Consider the following 15,372-nt stretch of genomic DNA (forward strand, 5'->3'; position numbering starts at 1 on the left):
TTCTGTTTACCACTGTGTTATAGATAACACTTTTTTAATTATAGGCTTTCAGCTCTGCAGCTCTAATCCAACAACCAGCTGTTGAGCACTACTGTGGTCAAGTGTGTTTATTTTCCAGGCCATGGACAAGCTAGAATATACTTCACAGTACAGAACCTGTGGATGTTTACATCTTAACCCTTCCTAGGTCACAAAGCCCTTCCTGTATTTGTTTGCTTTGGTTTGTAAGAGCTGGAAGAACAAAATGAAAATTTTAAGTTTCTTGCATCCTCAAATCCCCCAAATGCAAAATATAATGAAATCTGTCAAAATAATGTCAAAAGAGATTTTTTTTTTTTAAAATATTTGTGAAATAGCCAAGCTTTGGCTTATTTTTCTAGATACCTCGGTCTCCCTGACAAATCATATGCACCAGGAATGTCCAGCTGCAAGGAGAATTTGGGGGGAGGGGGGATGTTTGTGCCATTCCTTGAGGAGTGAGGCATTATGGCTGATCCTTCAGAGTACACAACCACAGGTTATGGGATGAAAGGCATCCTGGACATCTAAAATCAAAAAGACTTCATAATATTATCCTGACACAAATCAGATTCAGAGAAAGAAATTCAGGAAGAATTCATGGGTTGGTTTTAGTTCAATGTAGAATGCAGCTTCTCTTTTTTGTTCATCTTTGGTAAAAGTACAAATAGCACTATGTGTTTTCCAGGAAAATAGCAAAGCTGGAGGTTTCTGCCCCTTGAAACTCTTCTGCCTTGGGCAACATGAGTGTAGCTGGTGCAGAGGGAACATACCAAAGGCTCAGAGACCTGCAGGAGGTTCTTTCTGTTCTACAAATTGCTGAATAGGTTAGGGCAGTCTCAGGAGGAATACATTGTTCATATTTTCCTTCTTGGTTAACTTGGGATGAACATTTTTAATCTACATTTGGAGGCTGCTCTGCAACTAAAGAAAGCATTTGGAGATCCAGAAGTTGCACAGAAGTTTACTGCCTTCTGTAAAATGCAGTAGTATAAAGCTGCTTTTTTTGCTAATTGTCCAAATGCTCCACATTAAAAAGTATTGCCCTTTTTTACTCTTTATCACTTTCCATTTCTGAAATGAGCACAGTAGAGATTTATTTCATACTGCCTGATTCCATTCTAACATCTTCAAATCCAGAGTTTACTGAAAAATTAATTAAAAATAATTTATTTTTTATGACTAGAAGAAATATTTTCTAAAATAAAAAGTGGAAAAGAATTTATAGAACCTTCAAGAGAATTTGTACAAAGTAATCAGGTTTTATGTGTATATTGTTGGAGGGAAATTTCTTATTGTTTCCCACTGAAAACCCGATTTTTACTGCTCAACCTGCAAATACCACCACTGCAGCGTAGTTAATGTGACCATGTGGTCAGTGCTGGGTGACAATGTGGAGGGGCAAGATTCCATGAGTGGAACAAAGTTGAATTCTCAGCTTACCTTTATTTGAACCATCCAAACTACTGGAGTTTGCTGGAATGGGTCAGAAATCTTGTGAGAATATCATTTCAGGAGTGATTTATGATGCTCCATTTTTCCAGTCAAGGTGGGGAAAGCCCACTTGAAGGTTAGTCAGTATCCCAGTGAGTGTATCTTGACCAACCCCAAATAATGAACTTTGTGGTACATGGTTTCTCTTTTGCAGCAACCACAAGTCCCATGTTTGTATCTGGTTTTATTTCATGCAGGAAAAAGATATTGCCTGCCAAGTAGAGGAGGTTCTGAGGGACTGCTTCTGCAGTTCTGAAACCACATCAAGTGCCAGAGCTGACCTCTGCTTGCATTGTGTACATGTGTGCAATGAAGATTTCTACTTTTCTTTTTGCTGTGGAGATAACAAGAAAAGTGGAAACTTTCGTGGATCATTCAGCTTGTATGCCTGTCTCTGGAACTCTTGCTAGAAAGTAAGAATTATTTCTAGTCCAGATTTTGTGGGCTTAGGGTCTGTTGCTGTAAAAACTATGGACTTGTGCCATCTCTATTCTCTCCTCAGAAGAGGGATACCTGACAGATCTGTGGCTCTGTATAAGCTGTAATAAAAATAAATCCAGTGGGTCTGGGGTGATAACTTTCCTCCAGGAGGAAATGCTCTGTGAAAGTGGAAGTAGAGCTGAACTCGGAAGAAAGATCCCTAGAGCTAGGAGTTGCATCTGAATTGAGAATTACTTATACAGGGCAGATGGATGTGTATGTCTTTATGGTGTGTATCCTGACCCTGCAGATTTTAGGATTCACCACAGGAGCTGAAAAAGTATGTTGTAGTGAGACAAATGCAGCTGCTGTGGCTCAAGGAGAGTTGAAACAAAGTAGTGTAGAGAAATCTTTAGGACACTGAACAGTGCTATTACCTTGGACAGCCTACATTGCTGTACAGAGGCACAGTGAACAAAATTCACTCTCAGTAGTGGCTTAAGAAATTCTCTCACTGAATCCAGAGAGGCACAGACACCTCAGCCATGCAATTATGATGTGCAGCAGATGCAATTGCCCTCAAAATTCCAGCCTTACATCCTAAAAGTTGGAGTCATCTATTTTAGATTGGGGGATAGAGTCAGGCATGCCACTTCCTACCTTACCTTGTCACTGGGCCTGGAAGCAAAAGGATTTGCATTCCCAAGGCTGGACTGATTGTTCAATCTTGTCCTGGTTGACTTTGCAACAGGATATTTGGGAACCATGTATTTAATTTTCTGCAGGAAAACTACTGTCCAGGTGTGAGTTCCAGCAGGTGAGAGGCTGGAGACGACATGTGAGCCTTGCCATGAGCCTTGTGGGAGGCACAGGCAGACACACGGTGCTGCTGCTGGCAGCCTTGGCACAAAAGGAGGCTGGCTGTGCTCTTCTGAGAGGAGCTGACAAGTGCAGCATTTGGCGTCCTATGTGTAAACACATTACATGCTATTTATTTCCTTTCAGAGTAGAAACAGGGAAAGCAGCTATGTTGACTTCTTTTCAGCCTCTTCCAAAATTTAAGACACATTAGACAGAGAGTTAAGACCAAGTTGGGTCAGTGGCTGAGACCCAAGTTAATGAAGTTTTGATAGAAAAGGTTTTTAATCAGAAAAGAATGACTCCTTCACAAAAATTGTCATGATATCATTTTAGTCACTCTAACTTCATGCTGTAAATTTCCAATTAAAAACAATGCTGATCATTAAGCAAATAACTCATGTACATGTGCATTTTGTATCATAAAGTAATTTACAGCCTATGAACTGGTGTCAGTTCTATTTAAAAACATGTGCAGAGGATGTTCTCAGCTGTTTATTTCTGTTCGTCTGCCTTTAGTTCTCTACCTATAAAGGTACCCATTAGTATTATTACTATTACTATTACTATTACTATTGCTATTACTATTACTGTTACTATTACTATTACTATTACTATTACTATTACTATTACTATTACTATAACTATTATTATGTGTTTCCAGCATACACTTGTAGGCCTCAACTTTGAACTGAAGGCAGACTGCAATGTGAATGCGATTTTTTTTGGGGGGAGGGTGTTTTTTTGTTGTTTTTTTTTTAAATTAAAACATTAAAGAACAGGTGTTATAGATAATGAATATAATGTAGGCATTTAATAAATGATGCTATTTCTCTCAGTGAGATCTAGATGTTGGAAGTAAAGAGATGTTCAGATGATGTCTGTGATGATATAATTTTCAGCAAGATTTTAGTGAAGGCATGTTGATCCACGAGCTACAGGTGCCCTCTGTCCCTGCAACCATAAGGATCTGACATGTGCAAAGCCTAATTTCAAGGATGACAGTGTTACAGTGTCCAGTCTTGCTTTTCCTGGTACATTTAGAGAACCCTAATCGGCCATATAAAAGACGGGGACAGGATGTATTGGCAAATTTCATGCTCTTCTGAAGAGGAGTTTTCTTTTTTTTTTTTCTTTTAATATTCTGCAGAAAAAAATAAAATATCAAAATATATTGTGTGTCTCTTTTTGTCTCTGAGGCCTCTCATTTATACTTACCAAATTTCTGGATCAATGCAAGGAGTGATTTAGGCAAAAAAGGAGTTATATAAATAGAAACAGAAGACAACAGAACAGCCATGCTGAGATAAAGAACTTGACAGGAAAGACAGCAGTGAGAATTATGGGATGTTGGTGCTCTCCCTGTGAACCTGATCCAATTCCTGTTGTTTTGTACCATTTAAGAACATGCATGGGAATTGTTTATGATCAATGGAATGAAGAAGAAGGGAAGACAGACAGCGATCTCCTTTGGCTGGCCTTTCCCAGGGAGCCTGATACACTCATGACTCAGTGAAACAAACACGTTGAAATCCTCAGCCCAGTCCTTTGGAGGTTGTGTAACCTCCAAAGCCATTCCAGTCAACTGGACACATTTACTTGCTTTATTTGCTTGTATTTCAGTAATATCCGAAGGATTCTGTGCTGTATTTTGGCATTTCTTTGGACCTATTTGTTTTTCTTTCTTACAGGTGTATATATTTTAAGATTAGAATTACTTGAGCTGAGGGAATTCCTCTGAGTTAATATCTGGCATTCCATGAGGCTTGAAGGAGAGCTCAGGGTTCCAAGTCTATAAAGGCCTGTGTGGAAAGCAAATGGGAAAGAAGGCACAGAAGGCAGCTTTTGTTGTGTAGGTTTGGGGGCAGATTTTTTATTTCAGGACATGCAGGAGGAAATCACTGTCTGTGATGGGGAAAACAGACTGTAGACACTGCAGAAATCCTGCTAGAGCTCTCTTGCTGCACGTGGCCTTGCTGTGCCCTTGCCCTTGGGCTGAATAAAACAAGTCCTGCCTCAGAAGAATAGGGAACAGAGTCTCAGGTAATCCACACTGATGCTAAAAGGTAGAAATTAGTTTCCTTTGCTTCTCCTGATGCCTGTAATATTTTGCAGCTCCTGCTCCTTGAAATGAGCTATGGCCAGAAAAGAAGACATTACTTGCTGATGTCCAACAGTTTTATTTTCATTTTTCATTCATGCTTACTGCAGATGCAGATCTAGAATTGTCTCTAACAAGTAAATAAGGGAAATGTCTTTTAGGGAGTGTGATTAGGCTTATAGCAGGAGTAGGAAGCTCCATCCTTTTTCCTTTCTTTTGGTTCTGAAAGGTACCAGCCTGGGTGGGAGCAGGGCCCCTTTGCCCTTCAAAGCAGCCTGTGGGACATGTGAGCAGTGTTTGTGTGCTCTTGGAGTGATCTGGGGCTCCTGCCCAGACCCCACTGCCCTGGCTGAGCCCCACAGGAGCAGTCCTTCCCAGGGTTTGCATGTCTCCCCCAGAGACACTCTGTGCCTGACTGGGCTGGGAAGGCTCGAAGGTCATGGGTTATCTCTCAGCATGAAGCTCAGCAGAGATTCCAGCAAGGTAATGCAGTGAGACAAACAATAAAATGACTCATAATAAATAGCTGTAACTTCACAAAATGAGTTTACCATTTCCCTCTCCTTCCTTGCCTTCTCAATGTAATAAATGCACTCATTGTCACTGTCTTTTGGGGTTTTTCACTGTGTTCTGGCAGCAAAGTACCCTGAGTCATAAGCAGAAACTGACTAATATTAATAGCAAATGTCTACAATTAAACTATGAATGCTACCTATCTCTAATAGACTCTCAAGATGTGCAGAAGCTGGAATTAATCCAAAATTGGTATAGATACTCTGGAATTAGCGTGACTCCTAACTTCTTCCAGGAGCATAAAAACTGTAGTTGCTATTGAAAAACTTGATCTATAGTTGTTTTTAAATACTTTCACAACCTGGCAAGAAAGAAATTAAAACAACCCTGAATCTCACAGCGAATGTGCTTTGGCTTAAATCTTCCTTTTCACCTAAGTGATGAACCATTGCAGGGTACATTTCATTAGTAGATAGCAACAATATCCCACATTCTGCAATGGACCAGTAAGGTGCTGCTTAACATTGCAAAAGTTTTATTTAAAACATTTGTGTACCCATAGAATAAGCATAATTTTAAAAATATTTAAATGTATTTTTAAAAAATCCTATGAATGACATTTATGTAAACATTTTCCATAAGGTTAAAATCTTGCCAGAGCCAGTGGTGTTGCAAGATAAGGCATGCTTTGCCAGAAATTCCTATCTCAGGTGTTTTCATGTGTTCTCTGACATAGAGACAAGATAAGATGACCCCTTAGCACTATCCCATCACTCCTCTGCCACAACTTCACAGCTGGAGGTGTCTGTGGGATGCCCTTCTGGTTGTGACCACTGACGTGCTCCCAAAAAACCACAGTTTTCTGGGAGCAGATGGAGATCGGGAAACTTGGGTGTTGGTGAGGTGCACCCTGAGGACAGGTGGGTGTGATGGATGAGGGAGAGTGGAAGAGGAATGTAAGGATGCAATTTTTTGTCATTGCAGGAAACCTTCCTCATCCGTCAGCAGCTGCCAGTGCTCATTGTTGCAGGGGAAGCAAAGAAAAGACACAATGAACAAAGGAGGGCAACAGCATGCTGCGACACCACAGCCACGAGTCGCTCTGGAAACCATCTCTGCCACAAGTGTCAGCCTGTTTGCACCCTGAGCCAGCACAGCTGGTCGTTCTTTTGGATGGTCCAACTTTCCCCCATTCCTGTTCCTCATGGCGTCAAGGGAACTGAGATTTGTTTCTCCCACACTGTTCCTTCCCTCTTGCCTTGCCCTCCTTGTCCCTTCTAGGCTCTCAGGTGTCAGGGGAGCCCAAAATGCCTGTGAGGAGCCAGCTTGCAGAGCCAGCTGCACGCTCCTCCTCTGGAGTACTTGGCCAGGGGAGACTGAGTTCTGACTGGGGACTGCTGATGTGTTACACAGAGCAAAAGCACAGTCCCAAATGTGGGATCCTCCTACCTCAGTCAGAAGCTTTGGCTGCTCAGCTGATTTAATTTTGTAGCTGAAAATATTGTTAGCGGTAATAAATTTGTCCGCCCTTTAGGAAATCCAGCCAGTGAACCTTTACTCTCCTTTGTAATGAGAAGGAAAAGGACGGGGAAGGGCTAAAGTCCTAAAAAAAAAAATACGGCACCAGCGAGCAGCAGAAAGCACATTGCACCAGTCATGTGAGAAGAATGTTAGCTGTCATCCCAAGGGGGTGATGTAAGAAACACCAGTTGAAAGGATTCAGACAGAAATAAGCACACACAATGCTGCAAGGCTGATCTCATGAAAAATTAATACCAGGCAACGAAGCAGTGGCTCCTTTGTGCACCACATCTCTGCACAAGTGAGATCAAACTCGATCCTTACCAGGGAAACACAGAGCAGATGCCTAGGTCTAAATCTCAGGCAGACTGGCACAGAATAGTGAGTTGTAGGAGATAAGCAGCAAAAAGCCTGAGTAATTCTGCAGGCTGACTTGTGGCGCTCCCTTCACAGGTGATATTTGCAGAGCACCCACCAGGGTGTGTTTTTTTGGGGTGTAACAGTGCAGGACTAAGTATGAGGGACTTGGAGCTGTGTATTCACTAGGGTTTGTATTTTGCTACAGAAAGATGAGTATGAATGCAAAGTATTCTGGCTTTGAATTTCTTCTCCATGCTCAAGTCCCTCTGACACATTCACATTCACATTTGTGACAAGTGATCATACATGTGAGGAAAAGTGAAGAAGATCCTCCAGAGTGAAAGCTTTACCATGGTAATAGGTAAATATTTAAATATGCAACTAGTCTAGAAATTGTAATTGTGCCATGCAACTTTACAGGCAGGAATAAATCTGCCTCAGAAACAGACCCTGCCTTCATAGCAGTGGTGGCATTCATAAGATGAAGTGGTTGCTTCTCTACATGGCAGGAGGACACAAGCTTTCCTGCACCTCCCTGGGCATCCATGGGCTACTTGTGGGAGCTTCCTGTAGGCCCATTGAGCCTGTTGGGCTGCAGTGCTGTCAGACAGATCTCTCTGTCCTCAACAAAGGAACAGCTTCCTCCCCTTTTGCACTTCTCCTAGACTCTTTTTTTGGGAGAGGTCCTGGGTGCAGGCCATGTGCTGGCAGCTGGCAGGGAAGAGGAACAATGGTGAGCCCTGCAGGTGAACTGTCCAAGCAGCCACAGCACCACATGCTCACGACTCACTTTGAAGGGGGTGATCTTCATTGCTGCTTCTTTCAGCCATATTTTCTTGTTGGATCTGGGATTCTGTTTTTGCTTCTTCTTTTTTTTCCTAAAAGGAGAAAAAAAAGAGAAGCACAAGTTTGCAATATACGTAGAATACCTGGCATGTGGAGGGTAAAGGTGTTTCTGGTGAAAAGTCTTTTGTTTGGCAAATTGCAGACTACCATGCCATTGGGCTGACGTAAACTCTTTCCAGAAAAACATGCTTGGACAGTTTTTCCCACATCTGTTGAAAGGAAAAATTTTATACCCAAGAATTGTTATCTATTTCTGTATTGCAAGAGGGACTATTTTGGTAGACTAGCTTTTTTTACTTTGCTGAGGGTCAAACTTCTGCATTGCATAAAGATGGGATGGGTTAAGGATCTGCTGTTGTCAATGGATGTCTTTTGAATCTGGGATCAGAGCACCAGTTACTCAGATACGCAGAATCTCTCAGCAAAGAACAGTTCTCAGTGTAAACCGGGGGATGCTAAAAGCGGTTGTAAGAAAATGGAGATTGCAGTATTTCTTTTGGAGGACAATCTCCCTTCTCTGATTATCAAATACCTGCTGAATAAACTAGTGACATTTCTAATTGAATTTGAAAGTCACTTAATTGAACTACATCCCAAAACCATGTGACCCTCCATATATTTTCAGTCTACGGCCAGCACCAACCTCTCCAGAGAGGGTATAAATAGCTTTGGGGAAGACAGGTGTCTTAGCCAGCAGCTAAAAGCTGGCTAAGACCCAAAACACATTTTAACTTTCTCCTTTTATCTGTCCTAGTAATATTAGTTAATTCTCCTAACTCATCTGAATGTTTGATTGTCTATCAGGCAAAATACAAACTGTGGCAATTTTTCTGTCACCAGAAAACATATAGTGGTTCTTGGACAGAAGTATATTTTTCCTGCTCCAAGGATGTTAGGGTGAAATCCCCCTTACTTCCCTGAGAGTAGGAACCCAGTGTGAGGCTTCTCTAGGTTGAAGATGTTGCTTTAAAACAAATTTATTGCATTGAGGATGCATTCTCGATATGGGCTTAAACATGAACATACTGTTGTGCTGACCAAACTCTGAGGCATGTGTGCTAACACCAGTTCTAATAAGTTCTTCTCTGAAGGACAAAGTGCTCCCTTCCATACCTAACAAAGTAAATGATGCTCTTTCTTGTGTAAGAGACAAGACATCTATTGTCATATCTAAAGCTGGAATAATAATTACTTCTTGCAGTAGGAATGTCAAAGATCTTGCTTTGTTATGTCCATTTGGCATAGAACACCTTTGTTTATGCCAGGCTCAGAGAAATGACTGAACTCATATCTTTTGATTGAACATTTTGCACACCAGAGTTTTCCTAGGACAGCACAAATCATCCAGAAAATAGTAATGTGATGCTAAGATACAAATCACCATGTAATAAAACTACTGTCTGTCTCAAATTTTCTTTTCAATGTAGTTGATGAAATTCTAGCACTGGTACTGCCTTTGTCAGATAATGTTGTTTTCTTTGACTTTGAGTCATTTGACTCCTTGTGTGACAGGTGATCTTAGCAAAAAAGCTTTTTACTGATATGAGATTTGCTTGATAAAATCACGCTATGTGATCAGATTATTTCTTTTATTCAAAACTGATATTTTTATTCTTAGCGCGAAACTAGTTCTGGGAATCTTTTAATACTAAGTTACTCAGCTAAGAGAACTAAGTTACTCCTCAGCTGTAGGTTTTGACACTTGATGGTTTCCAACTTTCTTTGTGGGCAGTTTGTGGTGAATAAAAGCTTGAATGCCATCCTCTTGCAATTCTCCTGGCCTCTGAATCTATCTTTGATGCTCTGGAAAGATAAACCAGCAGCCAGGTCATGTTTCTTCCTGATGAACAGACAAAGCCCTCAAAAAGGACATTACCTGGATACACAGAGATGAGGTAGACCTAGTCAAGTGATGTTTTGGGCTTCTGGCACCATGAACATGAAAATTCCAAACTTAACCCTGACTGGTTACACACTTAGTCAGTCGCTCTGTAGTAGCTGCCTGCTCCTGAGACACACAGGAAATCTCTTTGCAAGGCTGAAACCAGCCCAAATGGGCTTTGGGATAGGAGGAATAGGGGCAAGATTTAAAGAATGTGCAAAGAAAGTATCCTTTCCCCTGATGTCATTTTGTCGTAAGTAGAAACAGATGTCTGGGTAAAGATCCTCTATTTCAAACCTTGCAAACAGGGATTTTACTTTGAACTTTTCAGGAAAAAGCAGAGAGCCTCTGATAGTTTTTACACCAAGAAAAAAATTGGGTTTTAGTTTCAGATCCCCTAAGCCATAACACATCAATAGCTGGGAATCGCTGTTATTGCAGAACCTTGTACCAGGGTAAGGAGGCCTGTTGCTTTGGCACAGAAAGAGCCCTAATATCCCTCTCCAGCTTCCTTCCTGCATTGTTTCTACAAGGCAAGGAGGAGCTGACCCTCCATACAGTCTACCTTGGGCTGCCCATTACATCTCCCCGCTTCCTCCCTGTCTCCCCCATGGTAATGATAATTTTTTTCTTGTGACTCGGCTCCAATTGCTATGATCTGGGGACCTGATCCTTTATGGATCAGCAGGAGACGTATGTAAACAAGCACTCTGACATTCCCTGTGCTCCCATGAAGAGTCAGTCTGAATCAGACTGAGCATAAAAGGAAACTCTATTCTCCAATCTGGGACTCCTCCCCTCTTCTGAAAATGGACTTCTTAAAATGGACATTTTAAAAAATGTGTTTTACAACAAAGTAGCAGCTTGGTGATACAATCCAACCTGACCCCTGAACTTCTGGTAAAATTTATCCACATAATCCCTCTGGTTTTGGCCAGCAGTATGCAAAAGTTTACTAGTAGTTTGTGAGCAGAGCCCTCAAGTATTTCTGAGGAAAAAAAAAAGTATATTTGTATGGCCAAATAGGGTAAATGAATGCATCTTTTCATTACTATAAACTGTGGACAAATTGGTGGGATACTTGGGAACTGGTAAATATATCGCCTTGGACCATCACTACGGGCAGTCAGGAGAGAGGAATGTGCAGGCAGCAGGAAATCTCCACTGCTGTGTAAACCTAGCTGCCCTAGCTGCCCTAGCTGTCCTGCTTGGCCTCAGTGTGGGTGGTGAGTGATGTTCTGAGGCCGAGGAGTTAAATGCTAAATTGCAATAGCAAAGTCTACTGGCCATGGATTTCACGCCGTGCTTCAGGCCGCTGGGTGCCGCGTCAGCTGTAAAGGCACCCAGAGCTTCCATGGGCAGCTCTTTGCTACTCCATGGGAAGAGTCCCTCGGGAAAATGAGAGGGAAGCGTGGTGAGCTCAAGCACTGTGAATGACCAGTGGTCTTGAGCCTTGTGTATCGTAGGCAGCAAGGGGCAACTGTGTCGACCGTGGCTCTCTCAGTGACAACCAAGCCTACACAAGCTGGCTTCTTGCTCACTGCAGACTGATGATTTCATCTCCTCTTACTGAGATTTTCTCATTTCCTCAGGCCTCAACTCTTTGTAGCCGGATCTCTGGAGGGTTTTTTACTATGTTAGGATTATTTTCAAATGTCTCTATTCCCCCAGACCAAAACTGCCCAATTATCCTAGGAAGAAAGCCTCTCTAAACATGCCCATCAAGATGAATCTATCACACAGAAGAATAAATTTCAAGTAGGATGGATACACATACCCTTGGGTAGAATAAACTTCTATATTGTTAGCTTGTGTTTCAAATGATGGGGTTAGAACGTGTGCCCAACCACTAAATAATTTGGTTTCCGGAAGCTTCTCTGGATTAGGACACAGTAATTCTAGTAGCTGCATATTATGTAATGTAAATACTGAAAAGCCAGCCCCACAGGATGGAAAATACCCCATGAGTTTATTGGGGCTTTTCTTCCTTTCGTATTTGTTTTTCTTTTTGCTACTTAGAAGTACATGAAGTTCCTTTCCTTACTGAACTGAAAACAGAGAGTGATTGTGGTATTCTTTCAGGTGTTTGGAGATATAGTTAAGGGCTGTAAGGGGCTGATTTCTTCTTCCTCAGTGCAGCCACCACTTCACATTTCTGTCCAAGCAAAATGGAAAATGCAACACAGGCTATTCCAAAATCTGAAAAAGATTTTTTTTTCCTCCCAATAACTGCAGTTTTATTAAAAGATCAGTTTACATGCTGCTACATTTATTAGTACTTTGACTCCTAGCCCCATAAAACTACATGAAAAACCATGGCAGTCAGACCACAGGCACATCTACCTTCTGAGAAAGTAGAGCTGTGCTTGGGTATGTGGAAATTGTTTGGCAGCACATAAGAAAGCCAGAAACTGCCATTGTGCAAGCTGATGGTTTTCTTGGCATACAGGTGCCCTCCAGACAGGATGGTTTTATGGCATAGTCTTGAGCAGTGATTCAGTGTGGGAATTCCTCATGACGTTATTTATAGCTTTATGTCTCTGCCTTTCTGCAAACCACATCCATGGATCTCCAGTCTGGAACCCCAAAGATCTCACATTGAGCACCACCTGAGAAAAGTCTGGCTAAAAAGTCTGGATGTGTCCACCGGGAACACCGGGGAAAGGAAGAGATAGAGTCTGGCTCTGTGGCATCATTCATCTGCCTTAGCCATGAGCTCACTGTCTCTTGACATCTCCTGACTATAAAAAAAAGGCAGGCATGGTCCCCTACAGGCAATTCCCCTACTGCACCCTCTTGACTTCTCTCAAAGGAGAATATCTGTTCATTTAAAAGCAAGGTGTGAATCAGGAGGCATAGGTAACCCTATCCAACAGTTACCAGTTTTGGAGGGATTGGAGCTGGGTCTGCAATATAAGATAGGGTTTAGATTATATATTAATAAACTAATGTAAGGTTTGTGCATGCATGCACTTTGCATGTATACATTCAGATTCTTAACTCTACAAATAATCAAATTGAAAACCAGAACACAAACACACATGCATAGTCATCATTTGGCACTTACCTCTTTCACTTGCCACCAGCTCCATCCTCAGTAAATCTCCACAAATCTCCACCTGTCCCAGTCTTCTGCTGGCCTCTTCCAGCTTTTCAGTGCTGCTGTTCAGGCCTGGTCATTCCTGTTATATTCCATATAACTTCTCAGGGCAGCCACAGCAGATATAAGTGTTTCCACTGTTTTTATCTCCTATTGCCTCACTGTATCATTTATCACCACCATTTTCACCTTTACTTTCCTCCATTCAGCTCTCCCGCTAATTTAATTCCTTGCTCTTCATCCTCCCTCCCAGAGCACTTACACATCCTCACTCTGTCCTTTGCTGTGCTCCCATGTCCTTTTCTGCCACACCTCCAGTCCTCTAGCTCCTCAGATCCATCCTCTTTTCAAACTCAGCTGTCACGGCCTAAAGAGAATCTTTAGTGAAAAGTTAAAAAGCACAGGGATGACTGACGTGTCTGTGCTCAGCCAGGAGTCCTGTGGAACTGTGCCTGCCTCACTAGATGGCACTGCAGAATAGCCTGGCAGCGGCTCCCGGGGGCTTTGATGGGGAGAGGCTCCAGGAAGGCTTTGCCTCTGCTGGGGCAGCACACAGCTGAATCCACAAAGGGGCCTGGGTGGAGTCTGAGCAGCTTAAACCTTTTCTCTGCACGGATCGAGGTGTGCCTGGGAGCAGGGAGTAGGTTTCTGTCATCCCAAATTGAAACTTGAAAGAGAAATTTCCAGAAGGGTTCCCAACTTTAAGATCTGACAGCCCTAAAAGAGGACAAACAAGCATCTGAGGGTGTTTGTGGCCAAGAAAGGTGCTGAAAACACTGACAGTAATCTTTGCATTCTGGCTACAGGAAATACTGCATTACGGGCTCTTATAAACTCTTACTACATGTCTTGTAATTCCAGGTTCTCCTGGTCAGTGTGCCAAGGACTTCTCCCAGATTTTCTTTGTGGAACTAAGAATGAATTCAATTTACAAGGGAGAAAGTTGGAGAGATTACATATGTATAGACAGAAACAGAGCCATCAAATAGGAAACATCTGTCCCCAGGGACTGAAAAGGAGCACAAAGTATTTCCCCCTCCAAAGACTCCAAACACATAACTCAAAGCGCTGGGTTTGCAGCATCTGTTTGAGTCCTTGGCTGGTGAGAAAACCTGTGGGTCTCCACAGGATCCAGATAGGGAAACAAAGGAGACAATGGAGAGAAGTAAATTTTTTTTTCTTATTGATCCTTTGTTGGAAACCCAGGAATGAGTTCCCTCTTCAGTGGCCTGATGGCTGTGAATCCACTGCCATTCTCAGTCCAAACACACATAAAAATAAAATCCTACATAAAGGCCCATATTTAGTGGCAATGCTGGGGAGCTGATATCATGGCCCAACAATACTTGAAGTGACCTACATTCAACACAGCCTGTGGGTTGGGCTGGTTTCAGGCAGAGGAAGTAGCTTCACCAGCAGGATAAATTTGGTGTGTGCTACCCTGGAAAAAATCTGTGGCCTTTTTTTTTTTTTTTCTGCTGGTCAGGATTCCTCACATAGCAGCTCTGCCTAGGGACCCCCTCAGATGCCCTCTCTTGCAGGCAGTGCCATGCAGGGAAGAACACAGTAAATTAATTTCCACTTGTGCTACAGTAAAGCATCAGCTTCCTTTCTGAATGAAAAGGACAGATTTTTTTCCCTTCTACTGTAGTCATGCTAAAGCACCCAGAACCAGAGATTTCATGTGGCCTTCAGTCTTAATAATGCTGTGCTAGTAAAGACTTTCCCAGGTGCAGCATTTCCAGGAAGTGTACCAGGCTTGGGGAGTGAGCACAGGCTCCCCAAACCTTGTTCACATCTCAGCTGCCTCCTTCAGGGGGAGGTGGCAGTGGGAAGTGGTTCCTTCTTGCTCCTCTGTCTCTGGTCTGGCAGCTGGAGGTAGAGGGGAGTCCTGCTGCTGGGCTGTTCTTTGGCCCTGACAATCCTTGTCTGGGCTGTGTGTGGTCGGTGTGCTGCCATGGGAGCCTCTGGCAGGAGAGAGGGGCATCTTGAGTGTGATGCTCTGCTGTAGATTGTTGCTTCATGATTTCCAGTCCCAGACATGCACATGTCCTGCCTTTCCCTGGTTCAAGTTAAGCTTCCCCAAAATGACATCACTGGTCTAGAAACCTCGAGCTTCAAATAAACTCCCTTGGGTTTGCTTTATTGTCGTTTTGTCTTCTGGAATTTAAGTTTTAACTACATCAAATTCTTCAGCTTTTCTCTGCAACTATTAGGGTGAGAAACTTTGTGTGAAAAATAAAGTCACACCCTCTGTCT

At 42.5% G+C, this 15,372-nt stretch overlaps 1 long non-coding RNA gene across 1 annotated transcript; it reads right to left on the minus strand.

The window, feature by feature from the left end:
- Positions 1–4,633: 4,633 nt before the first annotated feature.
- LOC147654916 (uncharacterized) lies at positions 4,634–13,408 on the minus strand. Its single transcript, XR_015283424.1, has 2 exons — positions 13,081–13,408; positions 4,634–8,163 (listed from the first exon to the last, which is right to left on the minus strand). It is a non-coding gene; the product is annotated as an uncharacterized LOC147654916 (long non-coding RNA).
- Between the last annotated feature and the right edge of the window lie 1,964 nt (positions 13,409–15,372).

Source organism: Cyanistes caeruleus, chromosome 2 (genome assembly GCF_971803275.1).
Source record: "Cyanistes caeruleus chromosome 2, bCyaCae1.hap1.1, whole genome shotgun sequence".
Taxonomy (NCBI): Eukaryota; Metazoa; Chordata; class Aves; order Passeriformes; family Paridae; genus Cyanistes; species Cyanistes caeruleus.